General features: G+C 44.2%; 1 long non-coding RNA gene across 1 annotated transcript in view; it reads right to left on the reverse strand.

Annotated features, from left to right (window-relative positions):
- LOC139234991 (uncharacterized) overlaps positions 1-19,924 on the reverse strand; it is a 36,847-nt gene that overhangs the window by 6,995 nt on the left and 9,928 nt on the right. The gene's annotated exons all lie outside the window — the stretch shown is intronic.

The following is a 19,924-nucleotide window of genomic DNA, read 5'->3' on the forward strand; positions in this document are numbered from 1 at the left end:
CTTCGACAACACAAGGAAACAAAATCTAGCAAAGAAAGAAAGATGTGCATTTGTGTAGCAACTTTCAGGACCGCCAGATGTCGCAAGCACTTTACAACCAATTAAGTACTTTGGAAGTTCCCCACCATCCTGACTTGGAAGTACATCGCTGTTCCTTCATCGTCGCTGGGTCAAAATCCTGTAATTATTTCTCTAACAGCACTGTGGAAGAACCTTCACCACAAGAACTGCAGCGGTTGAAGGCGGCGTCTCACCACCACCTTCTCGAGAGTAATTAGGGATGGGCAATAAATGCCGGCCTTGGCAGTGACATCCACATCCCTGGAACGAATTTTTTTTTTTAAAGTGTAGTCACTGTTGTAGTGTAGGACAGCCAATTTTCACACAGCAAGCGCCAACAAACAGCCATGAAATAAATGACTAATCTGTTTTAGGTGTTGGTTGAGGGATAAATAGGACACCGGGAGAACTCCCCTGCTCTTCAAATAATGCATTGGGATCTTCTAAGTCCACAAGACAGGACAGACGGGGCCTCAGTTTAAAATCACATGCGAAAGACACCTCCGACAGCGCAGTGCTCCCTTAGTATTGCACTGATGTGTTAGCCTGGATTTTTGTGCTCAAGCCTCTGGAGTGGTGCTTGAAAGCACAACCTTTTGGCTCAGAAGCGAGGGTGCTAACCACTGAGTTTTGGCTGAGACTATCCCAGTGTTGATTGATTATCTGAGGCAAAGAATCATGGTAACACAAACATTAATATCAGAACGCACCAATGGCCATGTGCCATTGGCAATATTCAGCCATTCAACACTGAGTAAGTGATCCAACTGAACAGCAAGTGAGCAAAGAAGTGGAAGTCTCATAAAATGCCAGAAATTTCAGTGCGGAAAGGGGCCATTCAAGGGATATGGGGATAGTGCAGGAAAGTAGAGTTATATAAGAACATAAGAATTAGGAACAGGAGTAGGCCATCTAGCCCCTCGAGCCTACTCCGCCATTCAACAAGATCATGGCTGATCTGGCCGTGGACTCAGCTCCACTTACCCGCCCGCTCCCCATAACCCTTAATTCCCTTATTAGTTACAAATCTATCTATCTGTGACTTGAATACATTCAATGAGCTAGCCTCAACTGCTTCCTTGGTCAGAGAATTCCACAGATTCACAACCCTCTGGGAGAAGAAATTCCTTCTCAACTCGGTTTTAAATTGGCTCCCCCGTCTTTTGAGGCTGTGCCCCCTAGTTCTAGTCTCCCCGACCAGTAGAAACAACCTCTCTGCCTCTATCTTGTCTATCCCTTTCATTATTTTAAATGTTTCTATAAGATCACCCCTCATCCTTCTGAACTCCAACGAGTAAAGACCCAGTCTACTCAATCTATCATCATAAGGTAACCCCCTCATCTCCGGAATCAACCTAATAAATCGTCTCTGTATCCCCTCCAAAGCCAGTATATCCTTCCTTAAGTAAGACGACCAAAACTGCACGCAGTACTCCAGGTGCGGCCTCACCAATACCCTATACAGTTGCAGAAGGACTTACCTGCTTTTGTACTCCATTCCTCTCGCAATGAAGGCCAACATTCCATTCGCCTTCCTGATTACCTGCTGCACCTGCAAACTAACTTTTTGGGATTCATGCACAAGGACAAATTTTAATTTGATTTTATGTTTTAAAGTTTAATTTGATTTAATTGCCGGTGCTTTTAGTGTCCCCCTTCCCTTTTATAGGGGGCACTGGGGAAAAATTGTGATTTTAGTGCCCAAAAAAAAAAGAAAAACACAAAAAAAAAACCCCCCCCAAAAAAAGGGGCCTTGTAAATGTCTGGTGTGTCACCCAGGTCGGGTGGCACGGTTTAATGTTTTTTGTTTTGCAGATAAACTCCAAAAAGAGTTTCATGCACAAGGACCCCCAGGTCCCTCTGCACCGCAGCATGTTGTAATTTCTCCCCATTCAAATAATATTCCCTTTTTTTGTTTTTTTTCCCAATGTGGATGACCTCACACTTTCCGACATTGTATTTCATCTGCCAAACCTTAGCCCATTCGCTTAACCTATCTAAATATCTTTGCAGCCTCTCTGAGTCCTCTACACAACCCGCTTTCCCACTAATCTTTGTGTCATCTGCAAATTTTGTTACACTACACTCTGTCCCCTCTTCCAGGTCATCTATGTATATTGTAAATAGTTGTGGTCCCAGCACCGATCCCTGTGGCAAACCACTAACCACCGATTTCCAACCCGAAAATAACCCATTTATCCCGACTCTCTGCTTTCTGTTAGCCAGCCAATTCTCTATCCATGCTAATACATTTCCACTGACCCCGCGTACCTTTATCTTCTGCAGTAACCTTTTGTGTGGCACCTTATCGAATGCCTTTTGAAAATCTAAATACACCACATCCATCGGTACACCTCTATCCACCATGCTTGTTATATCCTCAAAGAATTCCAGTAAATTAGTTAAACATGATTTCCCCTTCATGAATCCATGCTGCGTCTGCTTGATTGCACTATTCCTATCTAGATGTCCCGCTATCTCTTCCTCAAGCATGTTCCCCGCTACAGATGTTAAACTAACCGGCCTGTAGTTACCTGCCTTTTGTCTGCCCCCTTTTTTAAACAGAGGCGTTACATTAGCTGCTTTCCAATCCGATGGTACCTCCCCAGAGTCCAGAGAATTTTGGTAGATTATAATGAATGCATCTGCTATAACTTCCGCCATCTCTTTTAATACCCTGGGATGCATTTCATCAGGACCAGGGGACTTGTCTACCTTGAGTCCCATTAGCCTGTCCAGCACTACCCCCCAAGTGATAGTGATTGTCTCAAGGTCCTCCCTTCCCACATTCCTGTGACCAGCAATTTCTGGCATGGTTTCTGTGTCTTCCACTGTGAAGACGGAAGCAAAATAATTGTTTAAGGTCTCAGCTATTTCCACATTTCCCATTATTAAATCCCCCTTCTCATCTTCTAAGGGACCAACATTTACTTTAGTCACTCTTTTCCATTTTATATATCGGTAAAAGCTTTTACTATCCGTTTTTATGTTTTGCGCAAGTTTACCTTCGTAATCTATCTTTCCTTTCTTTATTGCTTTCTTAGTCATTCTTTGCTGTCGTTTAAAATTTTCCCAATCTTCTATTTTCCCACTAACCTTGGCCACCTTATACGCATTGGTTTTTAATTTGATACTCTTCTTAATTTCCCTGGTTATCCACGGCTGGTTATCCCTTCTCTTACCGCCCTTCTTTTTCATTGGAATATATTTTTGTTGAGCACTATGAAAGAGCTCCTTAAAAGTCCTCCACTGTTCCTCAATTGTGCCACCGTTTAGTCTGTGTTTCCAGTCTACTTTAGCCAACTCTGCCCTCATCTCACTGTAGTCCCCTTTGTTTAAGCATAGTATGCTCGTTTGAGACACTACTTCCTCACCCTCAATCTGTATTACAAATTCAACCATACTGTGATCACTCATTCCGAGAGGATCTTTTACTAGGAGATCATTTATTATTCCTGTCTCATTAGAGAGGACCAGATCTAAGATAGCTTGCTCCCTTGTAGGTTCTGTAACATACTGTTCTAAGAAACAATCCCATATGCATTCTATGAATTCCTCCTCCAGGCTACCCCGTGCGATTTGATTTGACCAATCGATATGTAGGTTAAAATACCCATGATTACTGCCGTTCTTTTTTCACATGCCTCCATTATTTCCTTGATTATTGCCCGCCCCACCATGAAGTTATTATTTGGGGGCCTATAAACTATGCCCACCAGTGACTTTTTCCCCTTACTATCTCTAATCTCCACCCACAATGATTCAACATTTTGTTCATTAGAGCCAATATCGTCTCTCACAACTGCCCTGATATCATCCTTTATTAACAGAGCTACCCCACCTCCTTTCCCTTCTTGTCTATCTTTCCGAATCGTCAGATACCCCTGTATGTTTAATTACCAGTCTTCGCCACCCTGCAACCACGTTTCTGTAATGGCCACCAAATCATACCCATTTGTAATGATTTGTGCTGTCAACTCATTTACTTTATTTCGAATGCTGCGTGCGTTTAGGTAGAGTGTTTTAATACTAGTTTTTAATCCATGACTTTTAGTTTTGACCCCTCCTGCAGCCCCTTTACATTCAGTGGCCCTTTTTGTTTTTTGCCTTGGGTTTCTCTGCCCTCCACTTTTACTCATCTCCTTTATGTCTTTTGCTTTTGTCTCCTTTTTGTTTCCCTCTGTCTCCCTGCATTGGTTCCCATCCTCCTGCCACATTAGTTTAACTCCTCCCCAACAGCACTAGCAAACACTCCCCCAAGGACATTGGTTCCAGTCCTGCCTAGGTGCAGACCATCCGGTTTGTACTGGTCCCACCTCCCCCAGAACCGGTTCCAATGCCCCAGGAATTTGAATCCCTCCCTGCTGCACCACTGCTCAAGCCACGTATTCATCTGAGCTATCCTGCGATTCCTACTCTGACTAGCACGTGGCACTGGTAGCAATCCTGAGATTACTACTTTTGAGGTCCTACGTTTTAATTTAGCTCCTAGCTCCTTAAATTCATCTCGAAGGACCTCATCCCTTTTTTTACCTATATCGTTGGTACCAATGTGCACCACAACAACTGGCTGTTCACCCTCCCTTTTCAGAATGTCCTGCACCCGCTCCGAGACATCCTTGACCCTTGCACCAGGGAGGCAACATACCATCCTGGAGTCTCGGTTGCGGTCGCAGAAACGCCTATCTATTCCCCTTACAATCGAATCCCCTATCACTATCGTTCTCCCACCCTTTTTCCTGCCCTCCTGTGCAGCAGAGCCAGCCACGGTGCCATGAACTTGGCTGCTGCTGCCCTCCCCTAATGAGTCATCCCCCTCAACAGTACTCAAAACGGTGTATCTGTTTTGCAGGGGGATGACCGCAGGGGACCCCTGCACTACCTTCCTTGCACTGCTCTTCCTGCTGGTCTTCCATTCCCTAGCTGGCTGTGGACCCTTCACCTGCGGTATGACCAACTCACTAAACGTGCTATTCACGTCATTCTCAGCATCGTGGATGCTCCAGAGTGAATCCACCCTGAGCTCCAACAGTTGAGGTAGAAGATCAGCCATTGAATGGTGGAGCAGACTCAAGGGGCCGAATGGCCTAATCCTGCTCCTAATTCTTGCGTTATTATTTAGCCCATCATGCCTGTACTCCAAACCTATCTACTCCAATGCCATTTCATTGCTTTTCCCCGGTCAGGCCTTAGCCATGTCCCATCCCTGTGCAGCTGCTCAGTATGTGAAAGTGCATGGCCTCCGGGCTCCTCTTCCTGGCCACGTGTTGGGATCAAAAACCACCTGCCTGGGGACAAGTGCTGACCAAAACAGCCTGAGTGCGTTGGTGAATTCCGTGTCCACTCTTGAGTCACCACTGGTAGGAGGCAGTGAGGGTGAGCGTCAGTTAAATTATGAGATACTTTGACCGACTTGGCTGCAACAGACATCACCTGATGTTGTTTGAGAAGTGCAATGGTGCACAGTGCAGTAATAAAGGGATTGCTGCAAAAATAACCCAGGATAAGGGTAGATTTAGCATCTGTTGTTACTCCCATGCTTCTTATTGCAATGCATGAGAACCCGATCATTGAATGAAAGGAATTCACTGTAGCTAGAACTGCTCAAAATCAGCGGAATAAAGGAAGTCAAATAAAAGCCCTGGTTACACGGCCAGCATTTGATTGAAATACTACTCCACTTCCCTTCACAAACAGGTCCTCGATACAGCCACAAGCACGGTGCTGCTGAGACCTTTTATACTGTTTCATTCATTCAGAAGTGGCTCTTTCAAACGGCACGGGTGAATCAATGTCATTGGAGCTGTGCCCAGAACAAGCCCCACTGCACCGGACGTCTCAAGTCGCTTTACAGCCAATGGAGTACTTTCGGAGTGTAGTCACTGTTGTAATGTGGGATATCATTTCCATGTGGTTTATTTCATTAAAGCATCGTACCGGATTACATGGTACTGTCATAGGTGAGCCGAGGAATGTGCGGGTTCTTTGTCCCCAGTGTGTTGGTGGCACGGGGACAATGAGGTGCTTTTCTGCATTCAAGCCCAATGCCGTCCCCTTAAAGCAGAACTTGGTATAAAATTCTCTTCTGCAGGTTTAAAATAACAACTTGCACCTTGAACGTAGTACAACGTCCCAAGGCGCTTCCCAGGAACGACTATCAGACAAAAACTGACACTAAGTCAGGGAAGAAGTCGCTTGGTCAAAGAGGTAGGCGTGATGGAGCCTCTTAGAGGAGGAGAAAGAAAAAGACTTGCATTTATATGGCGCCTTTCACGACCACTGGATGTCTCAAAGCGCCTTACAGCTAATGAAGTACTTTTGGAGTGTAGTCACTGTTGTAATGTGGGAAACGCGGCAGCCATCTTGTGCACAGCAAGCTCCCACAAATAGCAATGTGATAAAGACCAGATCATCTGTTTTTGTTATGTTGATGGAGGGATAAATATTGGCCAGGACTCCGGGGATAACTCCGCTGCTCTTCAAAATAATGCCACGGGATCTTTTACATGTACCTGAGAGGGCAGTTTAATGTCTCATCCGAAAGACAGTACTGAGAATGGATGCAGAAGGATTGTAAATGTGGCAGAGGGATGGAAATAGGGAATCATGGGAAAATAGCTAAAGAAATGTCAAGATGCAGACAACTGCAGAATCGACAGAAAAAAAAGGGGTTACCAAGAGTTGAGGTTGAGGTTAAACACGGGTCATGAGAAAGACGCAAGGCGGCACAAAGAAAGAAAGCAATCCTAGATAGGAGGAGAAAAGTAATTGCTTTTACTGATAAGGAAGAAGGGAAACTAATTGGGTTCTTTACTGATAAGGGAAGACAGTGTAGCAAAGCTATAACTAACCTGACCCTGACACCAGCCCTAATTGGGAGACTTTCTTGCCTGCCATTGGACGTACTCGGGGGGGAGGCAGAAAGGGATTGGATAGACCAAGTGCTAATCAAATGTGTTCTGTTTTGAAAATGTATAACTACTGTGCTTTTCGCGCTGTAAAGGGGCTTGTCCAGGGGAAGGTAAACAGGCTCTGATTGAGAGTATCCCTTTGTCTTGACAAGTCCCGGCCGGAGAATCTTCAATAAAGGTCCTTTACAGAAAAGGCAAGGTATTCGCGTCAGTGTATTCGCTGAAACAGATTGAGGGGAAAAGAATCCGTATTAACAGTACCTCTAACAGTGCAGCACTCCCTCAGTATTGCATTGAGGTGTCAGCCTAGATTTATGTCCCTTGCAGTCTGAATCAGGTGAATTTATAATGGGGAACAAAGAAATGGCAGACGAATTGAACAAATACTTTGGTTCTGTCTTCACTAAGGAAGACACGAATAATCCTTCCGGAAATACTAGGGGACTGCGGATTTAGGGAGAAGGAGGAAATGAAGGAAATCCTTATTAGTCATGAAATTGTGTTGGGGAAATTGATGGGATTGAAGGCCGATAAATCCCCAGGGCCTGATAGTCTGCATCCCAGAGTACTTAAGGAAGTGGCCCTATAAATAGTGGATGCATTGGTGGTTATTTTCCAACATTCTATAGACTCTGGATCAGTTCCTATGGATTGGAGGGTAGCTAATGTAACCCCACTTTTTAAAAAAGGAGGGAGAGAGAAAACAGGGAATTATAGACCGGTTAGCCTGACATCAGTAGTGGAGAAAATGTTGGAATCAATTATTAAAGATATAATAGCAGCGCATTTGGAAAGCAGTGACAGGATCGGTCCAAGTCAGCATGGATTTATGAAAGGGAAATCATGCTTGACAAATCTGCTAGAATTTTTTGAGGATGTAACTAGAAGAGTGGACAAGGGAGAACCAGTGGATGTGGTGTATTTGGACTTTCAAAAGGCTTTTGACAAGGTCCCACACAAGAGATTAGTGTGCAAAATTAAAGCACATGGTATTAGGGGTAATGACATGGATAGAGAACTGGTTGGCAGACAGGAAGCAAAGAGTAGGAATAAACGGGTCCTTTTTAGAATGGCAGGCAGTGACTACTGGGGTACCGATGGGCTCAGTGCTGGGACCCCAGCTATTTACAACATACATTAATGATTTGGACGAAGGAATTGAATGTAATATCTCCAAGTTTGCAGATGACACTAAGCTGGGTGGCAGTGTGAGCTATGAGGAGGATGCTAAGAGGCTGCAGGGTGACTTGGACAGGGTTAGGTGAGTGGGCAAATGCATGGCAGATGCAGTATAATGGAGATAAATGTGAGATTATCCACTTTGGTGGAAAAAACAGGAAGGCAGAATATTATCTGAATGGTGACAGATTAGGAAAAGGGGAGGTACAACGAGACCTGGGTGTCATGGTATATCAGTCATTGAAAGTTGGCATGCAGGTACAGCAGGCGGTGAAGAAGGCAAATGGCATGTTGGCCTTCATAGCGAGGGGATTTGAGTATAAGAGCAGGGAGGTCTTACTGCAGTTGTACAGGGCCTTGGTGAGATCACACCTTGAATATTGTGTACAGTTTTGGTCTCCAAATCTGAGGAAGGACATTCTTGCTATTGAGGGAGTGCAGCGAAGGTTCACCAGACTGATTCCCGGGATGGCGGGACTGACCTATCAAGAAAGACTGGATCAACTGGGCTTGTATTCACTGGAGTTCAGAAGAATGAGAGGGGACCTCATAGAAACATATAAAATTCTGACGGGGTTAGACAGGTTAGATGCAGGAAGAATGTTCCCAATGTTGGGGAAGTCCAGAACCAGGGGTCACAGTCTAAGGATAAGGGGTAAGCCATTTAGGACCGAGATGCGGAGGAACTTCTTCACCCAGAGAGTGGTGAACCTGTGGAATTCTCTACCACAGAAAGTTGTTGAGGCCAATTCACTAAATATATTCAAAAAGGAGTTAGATGAGGTCCTTACTGCTAGGGGGATCAAGGGGTATGGCGAGAAAGCAGGAATGGGGTACTGAAGTTGAATGTTCAGCCATGAACTCATTGAATGGCGGTGCAGGCTAGAAGGGCCGAATGGCCTACTCCTGCACCTATTTTCTATGTTTTTATGTTTCTATGATAAGGGGTAAGCCATTTAGGACTGAAATGAGGAGAAACTTCTTCACTCAGAGAATTGTGAACCTGTGGAATTCTCTACTGCAGAGAGTTGTTGAGGCCAGTTCACTGGATATATTCAAGATGGAGTTGTGGATATCTGAACGGAATATATGGAATTAAGGATAGTAAAGTAAACGGGATATATGAAAATGTATAAGCCATGGAAGAATAGCTGGGAGAATGTCAGATTGCAAATAGTGCAACATCAGCATAGCTAACAATCTGTCTCAAGGTTTCAAGTCACTAATCCTGCCAATAATATATAATTGTAACATGAAATACATCTGCAGAATTGCAAGGTCTCAGTAAATAGTCACACCATTAGATTGAAACATTTGGAGGCAATACTTAAGCTTTCAAGAAGAACATCTCATATAGATTGACTAATGAGTGACTGAGTTAGACTGTCAATCCATTTGTATTTTGTTATCTGATTTCAAAACTGTATAACTGTTAACGCTTTACGATGTAACTTCACCTATCCGTAGGGAGTGTGTACGCTCTATCCAGAGAGTATATCTTCTGTCTGATAGGTCTTACTGGCCGGTAATAAAGACTGCTTTGTTCAAAGCACAAGAGGTATTCGACTCAGTAATTTTACTGAACCAGATTGAAGTAAAAGAATCCAGGAATTAACATTTGGTGTCAGAAGTGGGATCTCAACGGACGACTGCCGAAAACTTGCGAATTAAGAGCCAGACTAGCCTTGGACGAGACGAGGGGAAAATGGCCACTGGAGTGAGTATGATTTCAATACTGCTCCAGTTTCCCCCGGTTTCAAAAGTCTGAGGAAAGTTTAGCCACTCGCTGGTTCTCAGGTAGTGTCTGAACGAGATCCAGGACAATCTGGTGAATACCTTTCAAACTTAGAATAGGGATAGAGATAGGGAAATTGTGCGATGATGCAAACCAAGCGGCGACTTGGAAAGATAGTTAGAGCTAGATAGGGATAGATGATCAATCATGGATCCAAAAAAAAAAATTAATAGGAAAGAAAAGAGACTCTTATGAATGTCTGTTTAAATGAGAAATGCTTCTGTGACTTTTACTGTAAAAAAAAAGCCGGGGAGTTGTGGTTTGTTTTATCTCAAACAGAATGAAAGTTTGTTTTAACCCTTCGTAGTGTTGTCCTGTATGTGGGAAGTTTAAGAGTGTGAACCTTACTAAATTACGTATATTCGGATGATAAGTTACGGAGCCAGGAAATGCACAAAGGATAGGTTTGTTGAAAAAAAAAAGAAAAAAATTACATGGTCCCGGTGGTTTTAAAAAGTTCAGAAAAACTTGTTGAAAGCAAACATTCAGAGAAGGCACAGCAAAACAACTGAGATGGATTCAAAAGGATTTAAAAAAAAAAATTATATTAAATAACACGACCTTGAGGCTGGAACAATTGAGATAACGAAAAGCAGTCCACAGCCTACGTGCCAGACTTCTCTCTAGTTATAAAAAAAAAGTAACGTACTAAATAGGTGCCGAAAGAAAAAGATGTTCTGAGATTTTAAATTATGAAAAATATAAAATCACTCCTGTCCAGTTGGCAGAAAAACTCCATTAAATTAGGGCTTTCATTGACTGATTGAATTTAAACTGCGCAGTGACGCGAAAGGATAGGGAAATTTGGAGACTAAAAGAAATTAATTGAGGCTCATAAGAAATCAAAATTAGAAAATTAGGCTCACAGGGAATAAAATGGGGATTTAAATAGAGGATAGGTGTTCAACTCAGGTACGACGTCGACCTTGTATATCACTTGGCCCGTCTAGGCTCTGATTGAATTTAAAAAAAAACCCCGCAGCAACTCGGAAGGTAGGGCCGACGCGAACGCGCGGCCGAGAGAGAGAAGGGCCGAAGCGAACGCGCAGTGACGTAAACGCGCAGTGAAGCGAACGCGCAGTGACGTCAACGCGCAGTGACGTAGACGCGCGGTGACGTAAACGCGCAGTGACGCCGACGCGTAATGACGCAGAGGCGCAGCAACGCGAATCGCGAAAGTCAGTGCTAATGGCAGTAAGTCTGTAAGTCTTAAAGTGTTTAGAGTTTTAAGCTTAGTTTTAAGATCGCGCGGTTATGCGGACCGTGCGGTGATGCGGGTAATTTTGTAGATCGTGCGGCTATGCGGACCGTGCGGCGATGCGGGTAATTTTGTAGATCGTGCGGCTATGCGGACCGTGCGGCGATGCGGGTAAGTGTTAGAAGTCTTTGTCTATTTTGTAGATCGCGCGGCTATGCGGACCGTGCGGCGATGCGGGTAAGTGTTTGAAGTAAAGTTAAAGTATCTTAACTCGCGCGGCGACGCGAGCCACGGGTCGACGCGGATTGCGCGGCGACGTGAACTGCGAGGCAACGCGGATTGCGCGGCGACGTGAACTGCGAGGCGACGTGGTAGTTTAGTATTAAGATCGTGCGGCGACGCGGACCGTGCGGTGATGCGGGTAAGTGTTAGATTTGGAGTTAGTTAAAGTCCGTGTTAGTTCTGTAAAGTCTGTGTCTATTTGTAAGTTTGTTTAAATTGCACGACGACACGAACGCGTAGCGACACAGTAATACGAGGGGCAGTGTGAAAATGGGAAATCAGTTAGATAAAACCACGGATGCGGATAGTCCGCTACAAAAGCTATGTGAGGAATTCCCTGAAAGAGCTGAAGACTTTAGAAAATTATCAGGAGCCCTGAACAAATTATTAGGGGATGACCAGTGACACTAGAAGCGTAGAGGTAAAAAAAAAGCACAGGGATTAATTTGGAGAAGGGGACGAGGAAAAGGGGATAAAAAAATTTAATTGCAACCTGGCGACATTATTGTCAGAAATTAAAAGATGCATCACTTCTATCGAGTTGGCAAACAATGCTATTAAATTAGGACTTGCATTGACAGAGGGAACACATGTTAAAACTGTAGACGTCTTAAAAAAAAAGAATGAATGTGCGCACGAGAAACTTGCTAAGAGATCCTCTGGGACCTCTGAGAAAGGTATTGATCAACTACAAGTTAAAATGGCTGGCTTTGTGTTAACCGAGGCTGATGATGAAATTGATGAGTGGCCACTGACTCAGCGCCCAACGGCGCCTCCCGCACCCCCTGGCCTCTTGCTCCAGTCCTCTTCCCAACACCCTCCACCTAACACTCCAGTAAAAAGAGTTAGGAACAACCACATATCACCAAAGCAACAAACCCAAACTGACTCCTCATCCTCTGATAGCGATTCGGATCCCCAGTTCACAGGCAATATAGCCGAAAGGACCAGATCTCACACTCGAAAGGGCAGAACTATATCTCGACATCACAAACAGTCCCGTAAATCTTCTAGTCAACCTACCAGTCCAAGTTGTGAAAGACATAGCAAACACCCCTGCCGATCGAGACGCAGAACTGTCAAGCAGTCAGACAGCTCTGAAACATCCTCCGGCCTAGAAATGATTTCCAAGATCCCAAAGTCCCGACACCAATTCCCTGTCAGACCAATGCCAAACCCTGATGCACAACAAGCTGCAGACCACCTCTCTATAGATGTCTGTGATCTTCAAACAACTATTTGATTGCTCACGCTATCCGGACAGATGGAAAGGGCAGTTAGATATTATTGGCAGAAAAAGAAAAGGGAGGGGGGAGGTGCGCCCCCAACCCGGGTCAAGACTGAATACGTGACTAGAAAGAAAGAGCCATCTCGGGAGGAAGGATCAATAGAACCGCAGTGTTGCATACAGGATTGGATGGATAAGCAAGGATACGGTTATACTAAACAACCAAACGGCCCGAGCCCTGCTAATAAACCTCCCTATTGTCCCCGGCATGGTATGGGAAGAGGCCGGGACTGGGTAAGAGGAATTGACTGTTTTAATTGTGGGCAGGAAGGACATTGGAATAAAAATTGCCCCTACCGTCAGCATGGAAAAGGAAGAGGAGGAAGAACAGGGGGGCAAGGGGGGAGAGGAGGATCTTACACTAACTTCTCCCAGAACAACCCCTTTGGTCAATTGTCCCCCGATTGACTACGCAGCTTGATTGTGCAGGGATCCTCCCCGGACGACGAACCCATTCTGAATGAGTGGCAACCCTTTTTGATAGATACGGGAGCCTTCATGTCTTCTGTACAATCAAAGCTTAAACTCCCTGCTTCTACTGAAACACAGGAACTTTCAGGATTCCTGGGACAAATCTCGACATTCCCAGTGTCAGAACCGGTTAAAATGGGTTACCAGGAAGAATCGGTGGAACATCGAGTTGTTATCACAACCAATCTGGACTGTAACTTGATGGCTAGAGACCTCCTTTGCAAATTCCAGTTGCATTTGGAGTGTGGAGATAATGGGATTATTGTAAAACAGGAAACCCTTAAGCGGCAGTATAATACCACTAGAACCCCTCAGTGGTGGTCTCTGGACCTGCCGCAGGCACCCTATTACGTGACCCTAGCATACGATCCCAGTGGAAAGAATCAGGACCTGCAGAACTTTTATCAGGATCACGAAGGGGAAGTGAAGGGAATTCTATTAAGGGCTAGAGTGACTGGACTGGAAAGAGAGGCAGATTTTGTGGAAGTGGATAAGAATCTGTGGAAACAGCCCCTAACAATGGCACCGCATATTGCTTGTGAAGTATTAGCCCCTCACCATGCTAAAGATTTGGGAGTTATGGTACGCAAGGCCATAGATGAGGCTGACCCTACCAGCCGGGATGTGCAAATTGTAAAACATGGCCGAACAGTCCAATTTCATGGGGACCCCGAGAAGGTCTTAACGACTCTACAGCATCATACTGGCTCCGGCATACCTGACTATGTGGATCCTTATGTGTGGGCAGAGAACCCCTCCCAAGTGGGTTATACTCCCATTGATCCGATTGAGATCTCAGTGCAGGGCAATCCGACAGAACCCACTGAAATCACAGGCAATCCTAAAATGACTTTTTGGCACTATACTGCAATTAATCCGGCCTGTTTTCTTACTGAGCCACCCCAAGATGAGGAAGAACCCAGTCATGATTGTTTATGTTTGTTCACGGAAGTACTTCTATTAATCCAGAAGATACACGAATCTCAGGATACGCCATAGTAAACCAGGAGAATCAGGTCTTGGAATCTGCTGCTTTGAAACCGCCTATTCTGCTCAACAAGCTGAACTATTCGCCCTCACCCAAGCCTGTATCTTGGCCAAAGATCTCAAAGTCAATATCTATACCGACTCTAGGTATGCCTTTGGGGTGGCGCATGATTTCGGACAATTATGGAAAAATAGGGGATTCCTAACCTCACAGGGGAATGAGATATCTCATAAACAGTTAGTATCTGATTTGTTGCAAGCCCTCATGTTCCCCAAACGCATTGCCATTGTACCAAGAGGCCAAACAGGCCTCTCGTGACCAACAGATGGTAGTGCCCAAAATTATGAGTCAGATTAAAAATCCTGCAAAGGATAAGTTAGCCTCGGAAAAACCAATGCCAACCATCCAAGATGTTATAAAAGCACAGGGGGACGCTCCTGAAAAAGATAAACTGTTGTGGAAATATTATGCATGTACTTATGACAATGTTTCTAAACTCTGGACCACTCCCGCGGAACAGACTTGCATGTCTGACGAGTTGGCCTCATGGGTTATAGAATGTCTGCATTTTGCTACTCATTGTGGAGCAAGGGCAACAAGTGATACACTTTTGGCTACTTGGTGGCACCCTAAACTCCAGGCGCTCACCCAGAACATCAGTAGTCGTTGCCTGGTTGGCCAGCAACATAATCCAGGGAAGGGAGTCCCCTGTGATTGGGGTAAAACGCCCCTACCCGAAGGTCCCTTTGAGATATTTCAGTTGGACTACATTGAGTTGCAAAAAGTTCAGTGTTACAGATATGTGTTAGTAATAGTAGATGTGTTTAGCAGATGGATTGAAGCCTACCCTAACCTGGATAATAAGACTCAGACTGTTGTTAAGGTGTTAATGAGGGAAATTGTTCCTAGATATGAGATCTCAGCTAGACTGATGACCACCTATGTTCTTTCTCTGACTCAGGCTCTGCGACTAGTTCACAACCAGGTTCAAGATGCTTACCCGAATAGTCCCTCGTGGCACCAGGGAAGTATGGATTCGGAAGGGATTAGAGCCACAATAGGAGGGGCCTTTTTAGGTGTCACTCACTACCCCCACTGCAGCCAAGGTTGAGGGGAAAAGTGTCTGGGTTCACCTGCACCACTGCAAGCTCATCACCATTTAAACAAATTTTGCTGGTTAGTCTAATTCCTGTTTCTGTTCCAGATCTCCTCCTCCCTATAGCTGAACAATGCAGTTGAAGGAGGATCAGTTTGAACTCTTACCTGTCAGACAGCCAAATACACTGACGGAGACCTGAAGGGAAACGTGAAAACAGAACTCTTTTTATCAGCTAAATAATGGGACTATTTATAAGATGAGACTGTGTCTGTATGCTACTGTCTGCATAATAGTGTTGATATATGACAGTTTTGGTGCACGGGAAGGAAGACAAAGGCGAGAGCTCCATGTAAACACCTTTTTGTATATGTCTTACGTTTATGCGGAAAAAGGGCACTTCACTAGATGCTGGGTGTGTTCACATATCCCTATACATTCCAAAGGGGGAATTCCTTTGCGCACCGTTCCCCTGACCCTAACTGAGACTGTTAGATGGATTCAAAGAAACGATATTGGAACAGGTAGCTCACCGCACTGCTGAGGCTCTGGAGGGCATCACAGCTGAAATGGTAGCGATAAGGACCGTAGCATTACAAAACCGAATGGCCCTCGATTACCTGTTAGCTGAGAAAGGGGGAACGTGTGCCCTGATAGGATCTGAATGTTGCACTTACATTCCTGATAGTTCAGAAAACATAACCCACCTTGCCGATCACATAAGGAGGGAGGTGAAAAAGTTATCCACACCAGCAAAAGAACTTAGCAGGTTTGATTGGTTTCTGGGTGGATCTTGGAGATCCTATCTAATACATGGCGCAATTGTTCTCATCATAATAATTACCTGCTGTTTGATTGTTGGTTGCCTTAACCTCTGCTGTAAAGCAATGACAAGGTTAGCAGACCCTCTTGTGGTCAAGGGTTCCCGGGTTATGATCCAACAAACTAGAGAACTACTCAACAATGCAATACTCATAGAATGATCCTAAATGTTATCATAGAATGATAAAAGGGGGGATGTGGATATCTGAACGGAATATATGGAATTAAGGATAGTAAAGTAAACGGGATATATGAAAATGTATAAGCCATGGAAGAATAGCTGGGAGAATGTCAGATTGCAAATAGTGCAACATCAGCATAGCTAACAATCTGTCTCAAGGTTTCAAGTCACTAATCCTGCCAATAATATATAATTGTAACATGAAATACATCTGCAGAATTGCAAGGTCTCAGTAAATAGTCACACCATTAGATTGAAACATTTGGAGGCAATACTTAAGCTTTCAAGAAGAACATCTCATATAGATTGACTAATGAGTGACTGAGTTAGACTGTCAATCCATTTGTATTTTGTTATCTGATTTCAAAACTGTATAACTGTTAACGCTTTACGATGTAACTTCACCTATCCGTAGGGAGTGTGTACGCTCTATCCAGAGAGTATATCTTCTGTCTGATAGGTCTTACTGGCCGGTAATAAAGACTGCTTTGTTCAAAGCACAAGAGGTATTCGACTCAGTAATTTTACTGAACCAGATTGAAGTAAAAGAATCCAGGAATTAACAGAGTTAGATATTCAAAAGAGAATTAGATGTCGCCCTTACTAAAGGCTAAAGAGATCAGGGGGTATGGAGATAAAGCAGGAATGGGGTACTGAAGTTGCATGATCAGCCATGATCATATTGAATGGTGGTGCAGGCTCGAAGGGCCGAATGGCCTACTCCTGCACCTATTTTCTATGTTTCTATGTGCTCAAGTCCCTGGAGTGGGACTTGAACCCACAACCTTCTGACTCAGTGCTACCCACAGAGAAAGGATTGGGAGAGAATTACTTGGGGCCTAGACGGCTGAAGGTATGGCTGCCAATGGTGAGGTGAAGGAAGAGGAGGATGCGCAAGAGGTCAGAGTCGGAGGAACGCAAAGTTCTTGGAGGGTTGTAGGGCTGGTGGTGGTTACAGAGATAACGACACGGATTTTTCTTTTTTCGCCTTTTTATTCCCATCAATGCCCACCACAGGCCTTGCAATGGGTGAGTAGCAATGTCAATATCATTATAACCAGGCCCAGAGGTGAGACTGGCCTAGTGCCCCACTTCTCACCTGAACTCTCTGACATCCAATAAAATCCAAGCCTTTACAAATCGCTGGTTAGGCCTCAGCTGGAGTATTGAGCCCAGTTCTGGGAATCACACATTACGAAGGATGTCAAGCCCTTGGAGAGGGTGTAGAGGAGATTTACCAGACTGGTACAAGGGATGAGGAACTTCAGTTATGTGGAGACTATGGAAGTTGGGATTGTTCTTGTTATGTATGCAACACCATGTAACCAGCATTTCTACCGCCACCAGAGGGCGCATCTGTTGGAGTCCCAAGGGATCCCAGCATCCCTTGGGAGCACTGTATATAAGCAGGCTTCCCATGCTGTGCCAGCACTCTGGAGTCAGAATAAAGAGACTAAGGTCACACTTACTCAAGTCTACAGTACTCAGTCACATTGCTTTATTCGAGACATAACAGTTCTTCTTAGAGCAGAGAGGGTTAGGGGGAGATTTAGTAGAGATGTCCAAAAATTATGAAGAGTTTTGATAGAGTAAATAAGAAAAAACTTTCCAGTGTCAGTAACCAGAGGACACAGATTTAAGATAATTGGCAAAAGAACCAGAGGGAAGATCATTATAAGAGAATCATACAGCACAGAAGGAGGCCATTCAGCCCATCATGCCTGTGCCAGATCTTTGAAAGAGCGTTTCAATTAGTCCCACTCCCCTGTTCTTCCCCATAGCCCTGAATATTTTTCCTTTTGAAGTATATATACAATTTCCTTTTGAAAGTTACTGTTCAATTTGTCTCCATCCCACTTTAAGGCAGTGCATAACTCGCTGCGTTTAAAATAGAATCTCGCCTCCCAGTGGGAGAGATATTGGGAAGTTTGGTTCTGAGAAAAGTTAAGGAAGTTGGGCTGACTTCCTTTGCTAAAGAGGAGACTTAAGGTGACATGATTGAAGTTTTAAAGATCATGAGGACAACTAACAAAACTGAGAATTATTCAGGGTTAACTAGCAGAGGACACAAGTTATAAATGAGGACATTAAGGATAATAAGATAACTTAGGTGAAAGTTTTTTTACCTAAAGAATAATATAATTGTGGCATAAAAAAAAGACTTGCATTTATATAGCGCCTTTCATGACCTCAGGACGTCCCAAAGCACTTTACAGCCAATGAAGTACTTTTGAAGTGTTTTAATATAAGAAATAAGCTATGGAGTACTGCATACAGTTTTGGTCGTCTTATTTAAGGAGGGCTATACTTGCATTGGAGCAGTTCAGAGAAGGTTCATGAGGTTGATTCCTGAGATGAAGGGGATGTGTTATGAAGAAAGGTTGTGCAGGTTGGGCCTACACTCATTGGAGTTTAGAAGAATGAGAGGTGATCTTATTGAAACATTCTGAGGGGACTTGACAGGGTAGATGCAGAGAGGATGTTTCCCTTCGTGGGGGAATCTAGAACTAGGGCGCACAGTTTCAGAATAAGGATTTAAAACGGAAATGAGGAGGAATTTCTTCTCTCAGAGGGTCGGGAATCTTTGGAATTCTCTGCCCCAGAAGAGCTGTGGAGGCTGGGTCATTGAATATATTTAAGGAGGAGATAGACAGATTTTTGAATGATAAAGGAGTCAAGGGTTAAGGGGAGTGGGTAGGAAAGTGGAGTTGAGGCCAAAGTCAGATCAGCCATGATCTTATTGAATGGCGGAGCAGGCTCGAGGAGCAAAATAGCCGACTCCTGCTCCTATTTCTTATGTAAGAAAAGACAGTATAAATGGGTTTCAGAGACAATTGGATGGTTTTCAGGAGAGAGAAAGATTGAGAAGCTGGGTATGTAGGCTTAATCGATGAAAAAGGCACAGGCTGGTCTGAAGCTGCTGGCTTTTGCTAATTCCTTATTTCTCGTAGCCTGTATCCCGTGTCTGGAGTTTACTGATCACAATTTACTGACGTACATCTTCCATAAATATAAGGAAATAAAGAACCCTTTTGTTATCTTTCATTGAATGAACAGCCAGCTGTCCAGGCGACAGGTGAACAAATATCACATCAGGCGAACATGCCCAGTCCGCTTTGTGTGATTTATCGATGTCTACAGCGGGACTGACCTTTTCCTCTTACTGGATCTGATGCCTGCCTTCGTCACTAGAATCTGATTGAAGCTGTGCCGGAGCAGTTTGATAAGGAGCACTTCTCTGTCCCTGGTTACAGTGTGTACAGTGCTGTTTGGAACAGCTTCGTGAATAATCCACGATTATTAAATTTCCACATATTTAATCAGATTGGCTGCGATATTACAGGACTTAATGGCACGTCGACAGTTTGATGGCAGGAGATTTCAGTTACTAGCAGCAAAAGAACATACATTTATATAGCGCCTTTCATGAACTCAGGATGTCCAAAAGCGCTTTACAGCCAATTAAGTACTTTTGAAAATGTAGTCACTGTTGTAAAGTAGGCAACGCGGCAGCCAATTTGCACACAGCAAGCTCCCACAAACAGCAATGAGATCACGACCAGATAATCTGTTTTCAGTGCTGTTGGTTGAGGGATAAACCTTAGTCAGTGATGTGGAGTATTACAAAGATACTCGACACAAGTCTGTTGGAG

Source organism: Pristiophorus japonicus, chromosome 22 (genome assembly GCF_044704955.1).
Source record: "Pristiophorus japonicus isolate sPriJap1 chromosome 22, sPriJap1.hap1, whole genome shotgun sequence".
Taxonomy (NCBI): domain Eukaryota; kingdom Metazoa; phylum Chordata; class Chondrichthyes; family Pristiophoridae; genus Pristiophorus; species Pristiophorus japonicus.